The sequence below is a fragment of the Prionailurus bengalensis genome, chromosome X (assembly GCF_016509475.1).
Source record: "Prionailurus bengalensis isolate Pbe53 chromosome X, Fcat_Pben_1.1_paternal_pri, whole genome shotgun sequence".
NCBI classification, from domain to species: Eukaryota; Metazoa; Chordata; class Mammalia; order Carnivora; family Felidae; genus Prionailurus; species Prionailurus bengalensis.
The window spans coordinates 45,742,169-45,758,047 of NC_057361.1; the positions used below are offsets into that span (position 1 = coordinate 45,742,169).

The window sequence follows — 15,879 nt, forward strand, 5'->3', positions numbered from 1 at the left end:
TTCCCAGCCCCTTACTCTGGTGTCCATACCTAGAAAGGCTTGTCATCAATGAGGAGGAGAACCCCAGTCCCAGGAGCTAAGAGCCAAGACGAGCACAAAACCATCCGGGCGTGGACATTCCACGGCAGTGGTGACCTCTGAAATGAAGCTTTACCTCACATCTCAGCTGTCCCTGAAACACGTTCTTATCACAGAAAGCAGGCAGAGGATGAGGGTGCCCGGAATCCTTCCCAGGGAGTACTTCCTGGGAGTACCATGCTGCCATGGTATTTCCTCTCACCAAATCCAGGCAAGGACCAGCATATTATGTGGGTTATAACCACAATGGCACATTTTGAAAATTTCAGAGGGAGACTGTGATTGTTGAAATGATTAAAGGGAAGTATCAGTATTTAAAAAGGGAAAGTTTGGGGCGCCTGGGTGGCGCAGTCGGTTAAGCGTCCGACTTCAGCCAGGTCACGATCTCACGGTTCGGGAGTTCGAGCCCCGCGTCGGGCTCTGGGCTGACGGCTCAGAGCCTGGAGCCTGTTTCCGATTCTGTGTCTCCCTCTCTCTCTGCCCCTCCCCCCGTTCATGCTCTGTCTCTCTCTGTCCCAAAAATAAATAAACGTTGAAAAAAAAAATTAAAAAAAAAAAAATAAAAAGGGAAAGTTTCAGGGAGGCAAATCTTTTTGACAGAGACTTACATAAGGTGGATTTTCCATAAATGTTAACTTCCCTGTAAATTGAGGGATACTTGCATGTTGTTTTACCTGGGAAGGTACCAATAATCCTTGACTGTTTTGGAAAATACATCAATGAAAGCAATTCTGTTCATGGCTTTGTGTCTCATACAACATGCCAGTATCACTTGATATCTGTAGCTGTGCGTGCAGGAAATAGAATGAGGGGAACCCAAATGTACTGACCGGATGGGTCTTCTCCAGGTTATGCTGTGAAAGGACCGGAGGAATTAAGTGGGAGATGTTCACAATGTGATCTGCCAGCGGTCACTGAACATTGCCACTTTGTTTCCATATCTGTCTCCCTCGTGTCTGTCTCGTGGAAGGTTGGAAACACAGCTCTTGGTGTCTTCAGGCCAGAGGACCTGACACTCGGCAGAAGGCCAGTCCACACTTGTGGAATTGAAGTCAAATGGGAATGAATGGACCTAGTGTCATGATGATGAACCACACAGATGCCGGTCTGCAGAGGGCAGGAGGGACGTGCCACAGGTCTCAGTCTTAGGACCAATGCGGTAGGGTAAGACCAGCCTGCAGGACTGATCTCCATCACGTCCCTCAGGGGTCCTAGATTTAACCAGTTAAAACAATTTGCACTAACCACAAAGGTCTAATGTAGAAAAACAGGTAACTTACTGCTTAGTTTTTTGTACGAACCTTCTTTTTAGCTGGCCTGACGCACAAATTCAGGCACAGCACACACTGGTCGAGAAGCAGAACCTGACCTGAAAGTCTTCCAGGCTGAGGCAGTGTCGGGCTGGTCAGGGCACACACACAGGAAGGGTAATCCTAGCGGGCACACGTGATTCTCCTGAAACAGAGTTTACAATCGTTAGGGAGCCCAGAGCTGGACATACACCGAATCTGGCAACACGGCTCACCGGGGCCTCAATGTGGCCTCCCGCCACGGGCCTTCCCCTCTAGGACTCCCTGTCCACTTGGAATATCCATTTGAGCCCTTGGTTTTAGAGGGATGCCTGGAGGCAGTTATTTCCCAAAGTTGTGTCTGTCCATGACACCAGTTCATCCTCTCTCTGAGGGTGGAGGTCACGTGGAGGTGCCATGCGTGCAACGCCCAGGAGCTGGGGCCACCCCTGCTGTCCCACAGTCAGAGCTCTGGCAGGTATGGCTCGAGGCTCAGGAGTCAATTTGCATTCGCAGTGCTCACAAAGGCTTGCAAAGGCTGCACTGAGAGTGTTTCCTTAACAAAAAATAGAAAATTTCCAAGAATAGTCTGGACAGACACAGGCCATTAATGTCCTCGCCTCTTCCCTCTGCTTCTCCCCAGGTGCCAGGTTTGTTTTCTCCACTGTTACAAAATCAGTGCGTACAATTCTGAAACTGAACCTTTCCGTGTCTTTATTTACCCCCTGCTCTCCTCCAAACCTTTTGTAAGGAGGGCCTGTTAGCAAAAGGGACCAAAATATTTTCATAGAAAACTCTATTACATAACGAGAAAGACTCATGATCATTAGGAATTGTTCAGGATGAAATTCTGAATTTTCAAAATTTTCAAAATGGGTTTACATCACCTCCTGTCCCTTTTGTCTCTCTCCTTTATCCAGCAGCCAGGCTAGAACAGGTCATACCCTTGCTGGGGGCAGCTGCTTTGAACAGTGGCCCTGCCTAACATCTTACATCAGCTTTCTCAGACATCCAGGCACCAACAGCCACAACGTACAAAGCCACTTTTAAATCCTCCCTTTTCGCTCTCACTGCAAGTTTACTGAAACTCCTAGCAGTAAGTGGACACTTACCGGGTGACCATACAGGGGACATCCTGGTTGGAATGCTGGGAGGCGCAGCCACAGCAGCAGTAAGCCAGCTGAAGACAAGGCTGGAATGCCTTCCCCTCCGTCTTTGCCTCTGGTTTATGTAAAGCTTTTTCTAGCCCAGGCAACCAATTAAATTTGTCTTCTCCCACGTGCAGGAGACAGCAAGTTAAACTTTCAACATTTTTGTTCACCTTTGGGAAGGTCTGGATCCTTTTCCCTGGCCTCCAGAGAATAAAGACCCAAGTCATAAGTTGGCTACACTTGTTCACCTCATATCATCCAGCATGGCTAAAGCAGCCAAGGCATGCAGTGAGCCAACGCTCTTGGACTTGGACCTTTTATTTTTGCATTCCGTGTGTAACATTTACCTTTCAGAACAGCTCAGCTGCTCTTTCATATCGTGGGCACATCCATAATCACTGAGGCACAAGCAGCTTATCATCTCTACCGTGCCATCCTTTCTTTACGCAAAGTCTTCCACCATATTTTAGTGAGTCAGGGTTTTCCTGCTAGTGAGTCCCATGGCTGCCACCATGGTTTCGGAGGTCCCAAGACCACCCTTGCTTCTGCTGCATCCCCAGGAGGACGTGAAGGTCATCCTCAGGGCTAAGATTTATTACAGCAAAAGGATAGAAAGCAAAATTGCCCAGGGGAAATGGTGCCCTGGGTAACATCTGGAGGAAACCAGTGCAAGCTTCCAAGAGTCCTTTCCCAGGAGAGTCACACAATTTGTGCCTTCAGCAAAAATCATGATAACTCATGTGAAATGCTGTCTACCAAGGGTACCTCGTGAGTAACACAGCGTCAGAGGTTTGGGATGGAGGCTGGTCACGTAGGCACTGTCTGCCCAGCACAGACCAAGATTTCAGATTCCCAGAAGGAAAGGTATTTTCATAGATGTCTATGTGTTGAGATGTTTCATAGATGTTTAACATGAAACATATTGTTTGGACAGTTTAGGAAGAATAAAGCACCCTGCTCAGGTAGGGAATGGTGGGAAACCTTCTGAAATTCAAGTTCCCGGATGCCAAGATAAGGACCAACATGCTGATGTTTGTAAGCACAGTAGTTTCAGGCCTACTATGTTAACTCTTCTCTGCACAACACCCAATAACAAAGCTTCGAAATATATAACCAAGTCAGACAGAACTGAAGGATAAATGAACAAATCTACAAGTAACAGTTATAGAAGTCAACACTCTCTCAGTCATATGCAGAAGGAATAGAAGGAAAATTAGCAATATGCGGATGAACTGAACACTGTGAACTACCTGGATGTAACTGACAAGTATAGAACCCTTCACATATGGAAGTTTCACCAAGGTGGACTGCATCCTGGGTCACGAAACACATATTAGAAGTTATAAAATAGTTGAAATCATACAGAGAATGTTGCCTGAGCAAAAGAAAAAAAAAACCCAATATGTAAGAAAATGTGAAGAGGAAAATCTCCAAACACAAGGAAATTACACGATACATGTCTAAATAATCCCATGGTGCAAATGGCAAGGCTCAAGGGAAATTAGAAAATATTTTGGATACTAACCCTTTATCAGATGAACTGAATGCAAACGAAAATACAACATATCCAAATTTGCAGGATGCAGCTACAGCAGTACTTAGTGTTAAATGTACCGCATCAAATGTTTGTATTAGAAAGAAGAAAGGACCCACGTTAATAATGAAAGCTTCCACCTTAAGAAACTAGAAACAGGACATAAAAATAAAGCAAGAAAATAAGAAAAACAGGATTTAGAGCAAATATCAGGAAAAGAATAGAGATAGTCAATGAAACCAAAAGCTGGTTCTTCGAAAAGGTCAATAAAATTCATAAATTTCTATCCAGACTGACACAAAAAGAAAGATAAGTAAAATAAAGGCACAACTTACCAATATCCAGAATGAAATAGGTTACAGAATCCAGAGAATTTGAATGGATTCTAACAAATAATCTATGCACTTACATTTGGTAATTGAGATGGAACAGAACAATTGCTTGAAAGACACAAACTATTAAAGCTCAACCCAAACAAAACAAAACCAAACAAAACCAAAAAAACAAAAAACCACCACCCAGGTAATCTGAAAAACACACATATATTTCTAAAATATCATTGTTAAAAACTTTCAGGAAAGAAATCTCCAGGCCCAGACGGTTTCTCTGGAAAACTGTACCACACACTTAAGAACAAGTAACAGTGTGCTATCAACAACAGCCAAATTATGGGAAAAGCCCATATGTCCATTGACTGATGAATGGATAAAGAAGAAGTGGTACATATATATACAATGGAATACTACTCGGGGATTAAAAAGAATGAAATCTTGCCATTTGCAACAATGTGGATGGAAGTAGATCGTATTATGCTAAGCAAAATAAGTCAGTCAGAGAAAGACAAATACCATACGATTTCACCCCTATGTCAAATTTAAAAAACATAACAGATGAACACAGAGGAAGGGAAGCAAAAATAAGATAAAAACAGAGAGGGAGGCAAACCATAAGAGATTCTTAAATACAGAGAACAAACGGAAGGTTGCTGGAGAGGTGTTTTGTGTGTGTGGGGGGGGGGGGGAGGGAGTGAGCTTAAATGCATCATGGGCATTAAGGAGGACACTTGTTGGGATGAGCACTGGGTGTTATATGTAAGTGATGAATCACTAAATTCTACTCCTGAAACCATTACTACACTATACACTAACTTGAATTTAAATTTTAAAAAATTCTACAAAAGTAGTAGAAATATAATAAGAAATAACAGCAATTCTACAACCTCTACAAAGAAATAGAAGAGAGGGACCACTTCTTGAATCATTTCATCAGACTGGCATTACCCTGATATCAAAATCAGACAAAGACACTACTAGCAAATCATTCAATAATATATAAAAAGAATAATACAACATGAGCAAGTTGGATTTACCCTGGAAATACAAAGCTGGTGCAGAATTCAAAAATCAGTTAAGAAATCATATTAGTGTATCAAAAAAAAAAAGACCCACATGATCATATCAATTGATGCAGAGAAAGCATCTGACCAAATTCAACAGCCATTCATGATAAAAAAAACATTCAGCAAACTATAACCAGAAGGGAACTTTCCTAACCTGGATATAGTGTGGCCACGCACTGAAGAAGTTCTCAGACACCAGACCGAGCGGGTGTGCAGGGCTGCCTCTGTGAGAGAGCAGCAGACTGCATATAGCCCTTATTTCATATTTCATTAGATGGAGGATCAAAGAATATCAAAGCATGGATAGAGAGCACAATGGACCTTTAGACATTAACCAGACATACATTTGGTGGCTACGTGAAGGCATGCAGGAGTACGTGAAGTTTTAAGGAGTGTCAGGGAATTACAGCAGGTTTTGTATCTTAACTGTCCTCTGGGGGATCGTGGGGCTCTGTAGCTCATAATGCTACCACGTTCGACAGCCTTGAGACCAGAACATTGCTGACGTTTCAGCTATTGCCCCGTTCACCCTCCAGGACTTACAATACTTTCTCTAGAAACAACTCCACAATACAGAGCATCTTACAAAAATACCTACACCCTCCATCCTGCTTAATGAGGAAAGACTACATGCTTTCTCCCTAAGACCAGGAATGAGGCTACGATATCCACTCTCCCCTCTGTTAGTCAGTATTTTGCTAGAAGTCCTAGTCACTCCAGTAAGGAAAGAAAAAAGAAAGGTCAGGAAGGAGGAAATAAAACTTCCAATTCACAATGACATGATTATGTATGTAGAAAATCCCATGAAATTACAGAAAAAAAACCTCCTAGAACCAATACGTGAATTCAATGTTGTCACAGCATAGAAGCTGAACACAAAAAAATCAAGCAACTTTCTGCATGCTAGCAATGAACAATTACATAACAAGACAAAATACAGAAACCACCCGCAGGTACCATTTACAATCGCTTCCCCCGTTCCAGTCTATCGAAACATATACAGGATGTATATGCTCAAAACCACAAAAAGCTGAGGAAAGAAATATAAGACCTAAATGAATGGAGACACATACTGTGTTCTTGGGTTGATCAAATCAAAATAATGTAGGCGTCAATAGGCCTCAAAGGAATGCAACATTTTAATACAATTCCAATAAAAAAATCCCAGTAGGACTTTTTGGACATATAGACTGAATTTGAAGTTTATGTGGAAAGGTAAAGGAACTAGAATAGTCAAATAATTTTGAAAATGAAAAACAAAATTGGAGGAGTAACACCGATTTTATGATTTACTGTGCAGCAACAGCCAAGATATGGAAACAATGTAAGTGTCCATGGAGGGATGAATGGATCAAGAAAATGTGCTATAAATACACAATGGAATATTAATTGGCCATAAAAAGAAAATCCTGACTTTTGCAACTAAATGGATAGACCCTGAATGCTTTACACTGAAAGAAGACAGAGAAAGACAAATACTGTATGTTCTCACATATGTGGAAATTTAAAAAGCCAAACTCATAGAAATAGAGATTAGAATGGTGTTTGTCAGGGGTTGGGGAAAACGGTGGTCTTGGGTACAAATTTCCAGCCATAAGAAGAGTAAGTTATGGGGATCTCACACACACACACACACACACACACACAATTTATATATATATATATATATATATATATATATATATATATATATCTCATCACCGTGTATACCTTAAGCTTACTTATGTTATATATCAATAGTATCTCATTAAAGCTGAAAAAATAAAATCATCCCCAGAATGTCCAGTGGGAGCCCCTTCAGGCTATTTTCTGTGTCCTTCTGACATCACCAAATCAGTCTTTGAACTGTCCCTTATTGTTGGTACCACAAGTTTCCTTGAACTGTCCCTTATGATTGGTACCACAAGTTGAGCCAGGCTCATTTGTCCTTTCGCTCTCCCAGCCTGGGAACCCATCACTGAATGCAGAATAATATTTAGAAGCCAGGACGTCGGGGCTAGGTGTACTTATTACTATTGGGATGTTGCTGTTTCCAGAAAGTTTGGAATACATGTATGTACACATTCAAACACACACGCATACATATGTACATCTGTATCTATCAACATATGCACATACGCACACATACATATCATAAAGCATGAGTTCACATGGAGACCTCCAATCCCAATAGAACACCTCAGAATTTGTTTTCTTCCTTTCTGTATTTGAAATTTCCTCTTCCAAAAGTGAGAGTCGGGTCTTCCACATTTAGTGAGTTGACGAATCCTAAAGTATATAAGGCATCCCAGTTGCACACAGAGGCCCACCCTCACATGCTCTGCTGAACCAATCCCTGACCTTGACCTCCACACTCCACTGAAGTTTGAACCCTTGAGCCAGTTAGCCTTCTCCCCATCCAACCCCCAGGGACATCCTCCTTACTACCTTGGGCTCTGTCCCCAATGCAGTCTGCCCCTATGTATGGATGCCCTTCTCACTGTGCCTGGGCTCTGACTCCAAGTGTGGGATGCCCCTACATGCACACACTTGCCTTGCTCTGTAGCACCTAATGGCTTTAGGGCTGAACTGCTCAGGCACAACAGGAGGGAAGGGAAGGGAAAGAAAAGGGAGGGGGAGAGGTGAATATATCTCAATACAATCAATTAATTAAAGGGAATTGGGGCAAATCCAGGCAACATCATGAAGCCAGTGTGTTGGTTTTTTTTTTTTTTTTTTTTTTTTTCTCATTGCTCTCCAGCTTCCCCTTCCTGCCTCTCTTCTCTGCCCCATTTCTTTTTCAGTCCGGACCTCCATCAAGTGTAGAAATGTAATGAGGGGCATGATTCCCATATTATCGCTTATATCTGCTGGCTGGCTGACATCCAAACTGGATGGTGTGGGTCCTGCAGCTCTGACACTCAAGCCTCTCATGTCTCAAGTCTTTCATGATGGAGCACAAGGTTTCACTCCTCTTAGCAATTTCAGGTGTAAACAGGAGAGAAGATTCTGGGCACTTCTTGGAGCCTCGCGTCCTTTATAAAATGGGGATGAAGACCACCTCCCTCACAGGTTGTGGGAAAAATAGAGACAGCAACACCAGACACCTTTCACTGCGCTCTATGTGTCAAACCAGTTTTGAGGGCTTTTGCCAGCATTACAGGACTCCTTGATATCCAGGAACACACTCAGTGGATTTCCCCTCAGTACTGTTGCACCTGCTGTACCTTCTGCCTGTAATGTTCTAACAATTGCAGGTAGTTCCACGGCCTGCTCCTTCACTTCCTCAGGAATCTGCTCAGTCATTACCTTCTGAGGGAGTCATTCCCTCATCACCCTGCATAAATACCAACATGATCCCCACATACTCCTTCCTCCAACCCGCCTTCTCTTTCTATGTAGCACTTGACATCCTCTGACAGTCAATACATTTACTGGCTAACTCTAGGGAATAAGACACTTTGTCAGTTTTATCCTGTGTTGTACTTCCAACTTCCAAGGAAAGTACTCAGGCACACAGCCGGTGATCAGAAAATTCTTGTGGAAGGATGGCTGGGAGTCAGGACCTTTACACACACTTCTAAGTTGCACAGGTACCCTCCAAGACACACACTGGCCCCATTTTATTGATGCTGACACATATTTAATCCTCAGGAAACAAATGACTTTCCCGATGACACACAACCAGGATTTGGGGGTCCGGGCTTTGGAATCATATCTGCCAGCTTCCAAACCCCTCAGTTCCTGGAAAGAGACCTCACAACCACAAAGATAAAAGATTTTACTTCTCAGACACAGACCCCAAACAGCTCAGATACCCAGGGACACCAAAAACAGATCCCTGAACACACCCTAAAAAAGATTCCAAAAATCTCTGCACAAAGAGCTTGCAACTTGAGTCACAGAATACAAAAAAAACAACAGAGACCATACACACTGAAACAACTCCTGCCCCCCCTCCCCCCCCCCGCAACAGATCAACGTGTTCACTCCAGGAAACAAATTAAATCTGCTCAGAGACCTCACATCCTAGAGAAGACTCCCAAACCCTGCAGACACCTCCCAAGCTATTACAAGGACCTCAAAATAAAAAGGGAAAGACAGAAGCTCAAATAACTCAGAAACATCACATAACCTTTATCTTTAAAGTCCCCAGACATTTCAGAGAACCCACACCTTGGACTCCCAAACAGCACAGATCCTTTACACCTTAAGATAATACCCCCCACCCCACGCAGCTCAGAGATATCACAACTTGAAACAGAATCACAAACAGCTCAGAGACCTCACACCTGGGGTGCAGACGCCCACACAGATCTCAACCCCACAGACATAAATGCGCAAAAAGCTCAGAAAATGCACCCCCAGATATACAGACACGCACGGCCTAAAGTCCTTATCCCGTGCCGTACAAAATCCACTCAGATAAAATATCCCATTCACTCACAATCTCCTAAAAGGCTCAGAAAGATCAAATATACTCAAACCGTGCCTGTGATGTCCTCTCTAGCCACACACATCCCCAAACTGCTTGACACACTCTACTTCCCAGGCAGGGACGCCAAACAAGCGCATAGACCTCGCCCTGGACTTAATTGATGGCGCCGTGCCAAGTGCGCCCGACTAGGCTTGTGACCGAGTTAGGGCTGAACAAGACTGAAAGAGCTCACGTGAAGACAGTTGCACAGTCACGGCGCGCGTCCAGTGCCAGACTCTGGCTACAAGCGAGCTGTTGCGCCGAACCTCGCCACCGACTGGGGCAGCATCTTCAGCCCCTCGGGGCAGTCAGTCGGTGAGTAGTTCAACTCGGAGAAAAACCGTGCCCTCTGAAAAGCCACACACACAAACAAACACACCCACACCCACACCCACACAAACACACACACCCACACCCCTCGCCCAGAGCTCCTGCCCTCGTTGTGCCTGACCCCGCTAGATAGCCAATGGGAACGGGGTAGACGAAGACAGGGGCGGGGAGTAGGGAGTTTTTCCGGAGCCATTTTGCGCCCCGGGAAGGGCTTACTCTGGCACACTCTCTCCCGGACCAATCATCACCCAGAAAGCCTCTGACCTCGCCCCCTATATATCGGAGAGCCAATCTCTCACCTCGTTGCTGCCCAGCTGGACGTAACCATGTAGAAACGGAGGGGTGGAGTCGGCGAAGTGCAACTGAATAAAGCGGCCTGAGACCCGGTGTTCACATAGGCTCACATGGGCAGGAAGAATGGAGTGGAGCGAGTGGGGAAGGACCTGGCGGCGCCATTAGCGCCTCCGCTGCGACCTGTGGCTGATGCCACACGCTGTATAAGCAGACCCTTAGTACTGTCACATACACAATGGATTATTCCAAAATCGGAGTCCCCTCTCTAGTGGTACCTCCCGGAGTGGACGGTCCTGCCTCTGTGGCCCTGAGGGGTGTGTCCAGTGACGCTTACCGTTCCAGCTCGCGCGCCCCTTAGTGGCGCGTACCTGGAATGGCTGGTCGATGCAGATGCCCACGGACCATTCCAGGCTGGTCCCAAAGGGAGGGAGGGCAAAGCCAGGGTGTAAACCCCAGCTTGCTGCAGTGGTGGACTCGGGAGAAAGTCTTCCTGAGCTGAAATTTACCTCTCTCCGGTGGCCGCCAGTGTAATAGGGAGCGTTAAAAGTGATTTTTTTTTTTTTTTTTTATGTGGTAGGCGTTGTGCTGGCTTATGCCTCCGTGGGCAATGCAAACTAGGTCTAGTGGGGGAACAGGGGCAGGAGGGGTAGAGCACGGGGATGGTGTTAGAGGTCTGCTGTGTGTCAGGCCTTTGTGATTGACTGTCAGTAATAAGTCATTTGTTTCTGTTAGGGAAAGGGCCATCTTCCAGGGGCCCCAAGGACACTGAGAAAGTGATATAAAGACTGCGGACTTTGTCAGCATCCTGTCACCCGTGAACATGTTCCCTAGGAGAATCCTTTGGCCTGTGTAGTTATGCGTCTCACCACAGCCTTGTACTTACTTATTCATTCTCTCATTCATTCATTAATTCCCTCCAAATTATGTGTCAGGCACTATTATGGGTGTTAGGAATACGACCGCGTGGAAACAACAAAAAAACCCCCTTGCTCTCATGGAGCTTACATTCTATTGGGATCATACAGCACAAAAATGTAAGTAATTTGGCAATTGCGATTAAAATTAAATCGGAATAGTGAAATAGAGGGGGACAATTTTTAGAATCAGGTCAAGGAAGGTCTTTCAAAGAATGTGATCCTTGAGCAGACACCTGGAGATGAATATCTGCTAGAAAACAATCCCAGACAGAGGTAGGAGCCAGTAGAAAAACGCAAGAGTGGAACTCAGAGCAGGGTGTATGAGGTACAGTGAGGAGGCCACTGTGGCTGGCTAAGTATGGTTGAGGGAGAGAGGTAGGAGACAAGGTGAGAGAGGTAATGGGGGCCAGATAGTGAAGCACCTTCAGGGCCATGGTGAGGAGTTTGACTATCGTGTTTGAGCCATGGAGGCTTTTTGTTGGTTGGTTGGTTGGTTGGTTGGTCGGTCGGTCGGTTGTTTTTTTTAGCAGAGAAGCCCCTATTTCAGAAGCCCCCTTTCAGAGGCCAGAGGCCCAGGCCACCCAATACATGGGGATCAGCTCCTTGCTTGCCCTAAGGGAGAACCTTTTTTCTACCCATCTGCAGCTGAACATGCCTTCTTGGACAGTTCCATAGACTCGTGAGCAACCCCGTAACAGTTCCCCATGAGTATCCATGTCAAAGGATGATAGCCTCAGGAGAGGCCAAGCAAGGGTCCTCTTGGGTGAGTGAGGTCCCACCCACGTGGGTGGGCAACAGAGACAAAGTTCCAGGCACAGAGAAGACAGAAAGGAAGATAGCATTAGAGAGACTGAGACAGAGAGACCATCTGGCAGCACCACTGTCCCCACTGAATTAGTACCCACCTATGGGCTCCCAGCTCTGCTACTGGATGATGTGCCTGTCTCTCCAGAGGAAAAGACGCCCCTCCCCAGGGGTATCTAGGAAATACCTCAGCAGCCTGTGGTCTTGGTCTCAGTCCCACTGCTTTGACATACATCAGGACCCTCTGCCTATAAGGACAAGGACACATTTCAGGTATGGGGAGGCTTATGCTGTACACAGGGTTGCCCACACCCCCTCATGACCTTGACTGCCCTCCTTCCGATCTCAGTGCCCAAAAATGCTGCAAGGAGGGAAGTGGAGGCAGGAATCTCTAGGTTTGCTTGAGGCTTTGTGAAAATTGGTGCATTTGAGGTGCTTGCCTCACCTGTCTACCCTTCTACCACCACCTCTACGTTTGTGCATCAAGTATTGTGCCCGGGAACGGGGCATGTGAGTGAGCGCCAGAGAGGGACAGACATCCTGAAAGTGAGTCAGTTACAGGGTCCTTGTGGCCATGCACTAACCTCAGCTTTCCCCCTTCCTGGTCACCTCCTACCTGGCCTTGCTGTGCTGACGTCTCCCTGCCTCCTTCAAAAAGCTTAAGTTACATCCAGTTCCTCCCTCCTCAGGAGCTTAGATTGGCCTCCCTTGCTGGGCCTCAGGCTCCTCACCTGCAAATAGCGACCTTCTCCTTGAGGATTGGGCAGATCAGCTGAGCTAGTACATGTCCATAGGTTTGTCACAGTGGTTGGCCCCTAGCAAGGATGGGAGTAATGCTAAACAGATATTCCTTTGATCTGTATTGTTACCATGGGCTCCTAGGGGCTGTGTATGGCTGAGGAAAGGCCCTCCCTGAGGATGGGGGCCCTAAGCCCTCATCCCTAGCAGGGCAGGCATGGGGGAAAGCACAGCAAATGTGAAATCTCAGGCCTAGTGCTAAGCCCTGTGAGAGTAAGGTGCATCCTGCCTTCCTCTCAAAATCATTCTCAGATGCAGATACATGAACATTTCAGAGACCCACCCCTCTGGACAAAGACTCCCCCAAATAGTTCAGAGACCTCATACCCTGGGATAGAGGCTCACAAATCATTCAGAAGCCTCTCATCCTAGACCCCAACCACAAACAGCTCAAAGATGTCACATGTGACAACTAGACTCCAGTCAGCTGAGAGGATTCCTAGTTGAGGTAATAGCTCCCTTTCAGCTCAGAGGCCTCACACACCCACTCACAGAGACTACAGGCTGCACCCTGTGACACAGAGCCACAAATCTTCAGCTCAGGGCTGCTGTGTGGGCCGTGACAGTGAGTCTCTGTTCAGTCCACCCTATGGGGGAGAGGCCTGGGCTCTTGCAGCCCTCGCTGTCTGCAGTCACCACCACGTCATCAGGAAGGCAGGTTCACCCCAGGGATGCGGAGGTCTCTTAGACTGAAGGATTCTGAGAGACATCTCACGTCTGGGTCCTGGGAATGACCATCGTCTGACCCACCCTGGTCACCTCTGATCATAGCGACTTCTGCATCCTGCCCCACAGGGTGTTAAGGTGAATCCCAGATCCACAAATGGAGGTCGTGGATCCTGTCATCTCTGCCATCTCTCCGCGCCCACTGTGGGATACTGTATCCCGGAGAGAGGGATACTGTATCACTGCCTCTGGCAACCCCCTTAAATCCCTCTGATCATCCCTGTTCTTTCCCTAAACCCCCTCTCCTGGTGGCAGCTGCTTCACCCCTTCCCTCTGCTGAAATCTCTCTGCTCCCCTTGCCAGCCACCAGGTGTCCCCTTCTCCCCCAGGAGCCTCTTTAGCCCCCTCCTCCAGCCCTAGTCTTGGGCCTCAGTTACACCCTGTCCCTCCTGTTTTTGTCCTGTCAACCAGCACCCCAGTTCTACCTCAGAGGACCCACCCAGAGCCTTTCCTGCTCCCTGCAAACGCACAACATTGTGCAGGACAGAGGTCTTCCTGCCACCATGTAAGGGTCTGTAATAATGTCCCTGTTAGGGAGGAACAGAAAATTCTCCAGGATTCAGGTGAAACTCCAGCCCTGGACTGGGGATCCAGGGCAGTCCCCCAGGGCTGGAGGTAAAGGGAAGGTTTTCTGAGAAGAGGAGCTGGGATGAGTGTCCCATCAGGAGGTGGGATGACACTGTGCAGGTCTGGGTCTGTGAGCACAGAGAAGGGACCCTCGGGGGGACTGGGGGAGCATGATCGCAGGAGTGCTCCAGTGGCTGTCCCCATGGGATTTGGCCTCTGGCCAGCTGTGCCCCAAGGCTGCTGGACAGCCCAAGCAGAGGCCAAAGCCCATAAGGACAGCCACTGGAGCACTTCTTAGGAGTTTTTGATTCCCACCATCTGGAGGGCATCATCACTTGCCTTCCTTCTGGCCCCTTTGCCCTCTTCGTGTGTGTTCCCAGTATTCACTGCCCACAGCAGCCCTCTCTGATTCCTTCTCTGAGTTTTCAGCCCCAGCCGAGGCCCCTCTGGAATGGACCACTCCATGCCATACCCCATCCCCAGCAGTGGTCAGGAATTTGGGTTCTGGTGTTTTCCTGAGTGCCAATCTCAGCTTGTTCTCTTCATATCAGCTGTGTGACTGGGGATTTTCCCTTACTGTCTCTGTGCCTCAGTCTTCTCCACCATGAAATAGTGTCAATCCTCATAGGTTGTAGTGAAAAGCAAATGAGATGACCCTAGCAGGAGTTTTCATAGCGCCTGATGCAGAATAAATTTGTGATAAACATTAACCAGGATCATTATTGTTTTTGTCAGTATTGTTTCCACAGATGCCCTGTTTTAACCATCAGTTAACTCCGTTAATAGCCATAACATCTTTGGGAGGTGGTTATTATTATTAATCACTGTTTTACAGATGAGTAACTTATACTATGTATCAGCTAACTATCTTACTGAAGCTCACCAGAGCCAGGAGGGGAGATACCAGCACCCACTCCCAGGTATGTCTGGCCCCAGAGCTCCTGCCCATAATCCCTGGCTGTGCCTTATTCCACAGCAGTGTCAGTGACAGCAGTAGCTGCTGGCATTATAAAAGTAGCCAAAGCTGAGCAAAGACCCTGAAACAAATATGGTCCCCACAACATGAAGTGGAAAGACTAGATATCCAGAGTACTCTCAATCTCAGTGAGTCACTCCTCCCTATACATGTCCCGTGGGCTTGTTTTCCAGGGACTTCTTAGCCACTTGCAGGATATGTCCAGGGATGATGCAAGCAACATGCACCTCTCCCTGCACTGCTGAGTGGGACATGCTGAGGCCCCGTGTTCTATGGACTCTCTGCCTCTGGACCCAGCTGAACATTCACAGCCTCCTTCCTGGCACTCTCCCCTTTGAGTGGGTGCAGTAGCCCACATTCACCCAGATTCTGTTAGTAGACCAGTTGATGAGGAAACTTAAGTACCAAGGGGTTAGATCCCCTTGCTATACCAACGGGTTAGATCCCCTTGCTAGTCCACAGCAAAGCCTGCACCTTGTGACTCTAGGTGTATTGACCTAAAACAGTATTCCTTTCTGCCTCTAGTAGCAGATGTTCTTTAATGGTGCCCACATGCCTCA

General features: G+C 46.6%; 1 protein-coding gene across 18 annotated transcripts in view; it reads right to left on the reverse strand.

The window, feature by feature from the left end:
• LOC122477588 (protein FAM156A/FAM156B-like) overlaps positions 1-10,395 on the reverse strand; it is a 47,274-nt gene extending 36,879 nt beyond the window's left edge. For 4 of the 18 annotated variants that reach the window (XM_043570743.1, XM_043570742.1, XM_043570747.1 and 1 more), the window contains exons 1-2: positions 10,101-10,352; positions 1,380-1,533 (exon numbers count right to left, since the gene is read on the reverse strand). The gene's annotated coding sequence lies outside the window, so the exon portion shown is untranslated. Of the gene's footprint in view, positions 1-1,379; positions 1,534-2,254; positions 2,430-2,479; positions 2,720-2,865; positions 4,768-10,100 lie in introns of those variants that run through there. The other 14 variants (XM_043570752.1, XM_043570748.1, XM_043570749.1 and 11 more) reach the window with 10 other exon arrangements.
• Positions 10,396-15,879: the final 5,484 nt, after the last annotated feature.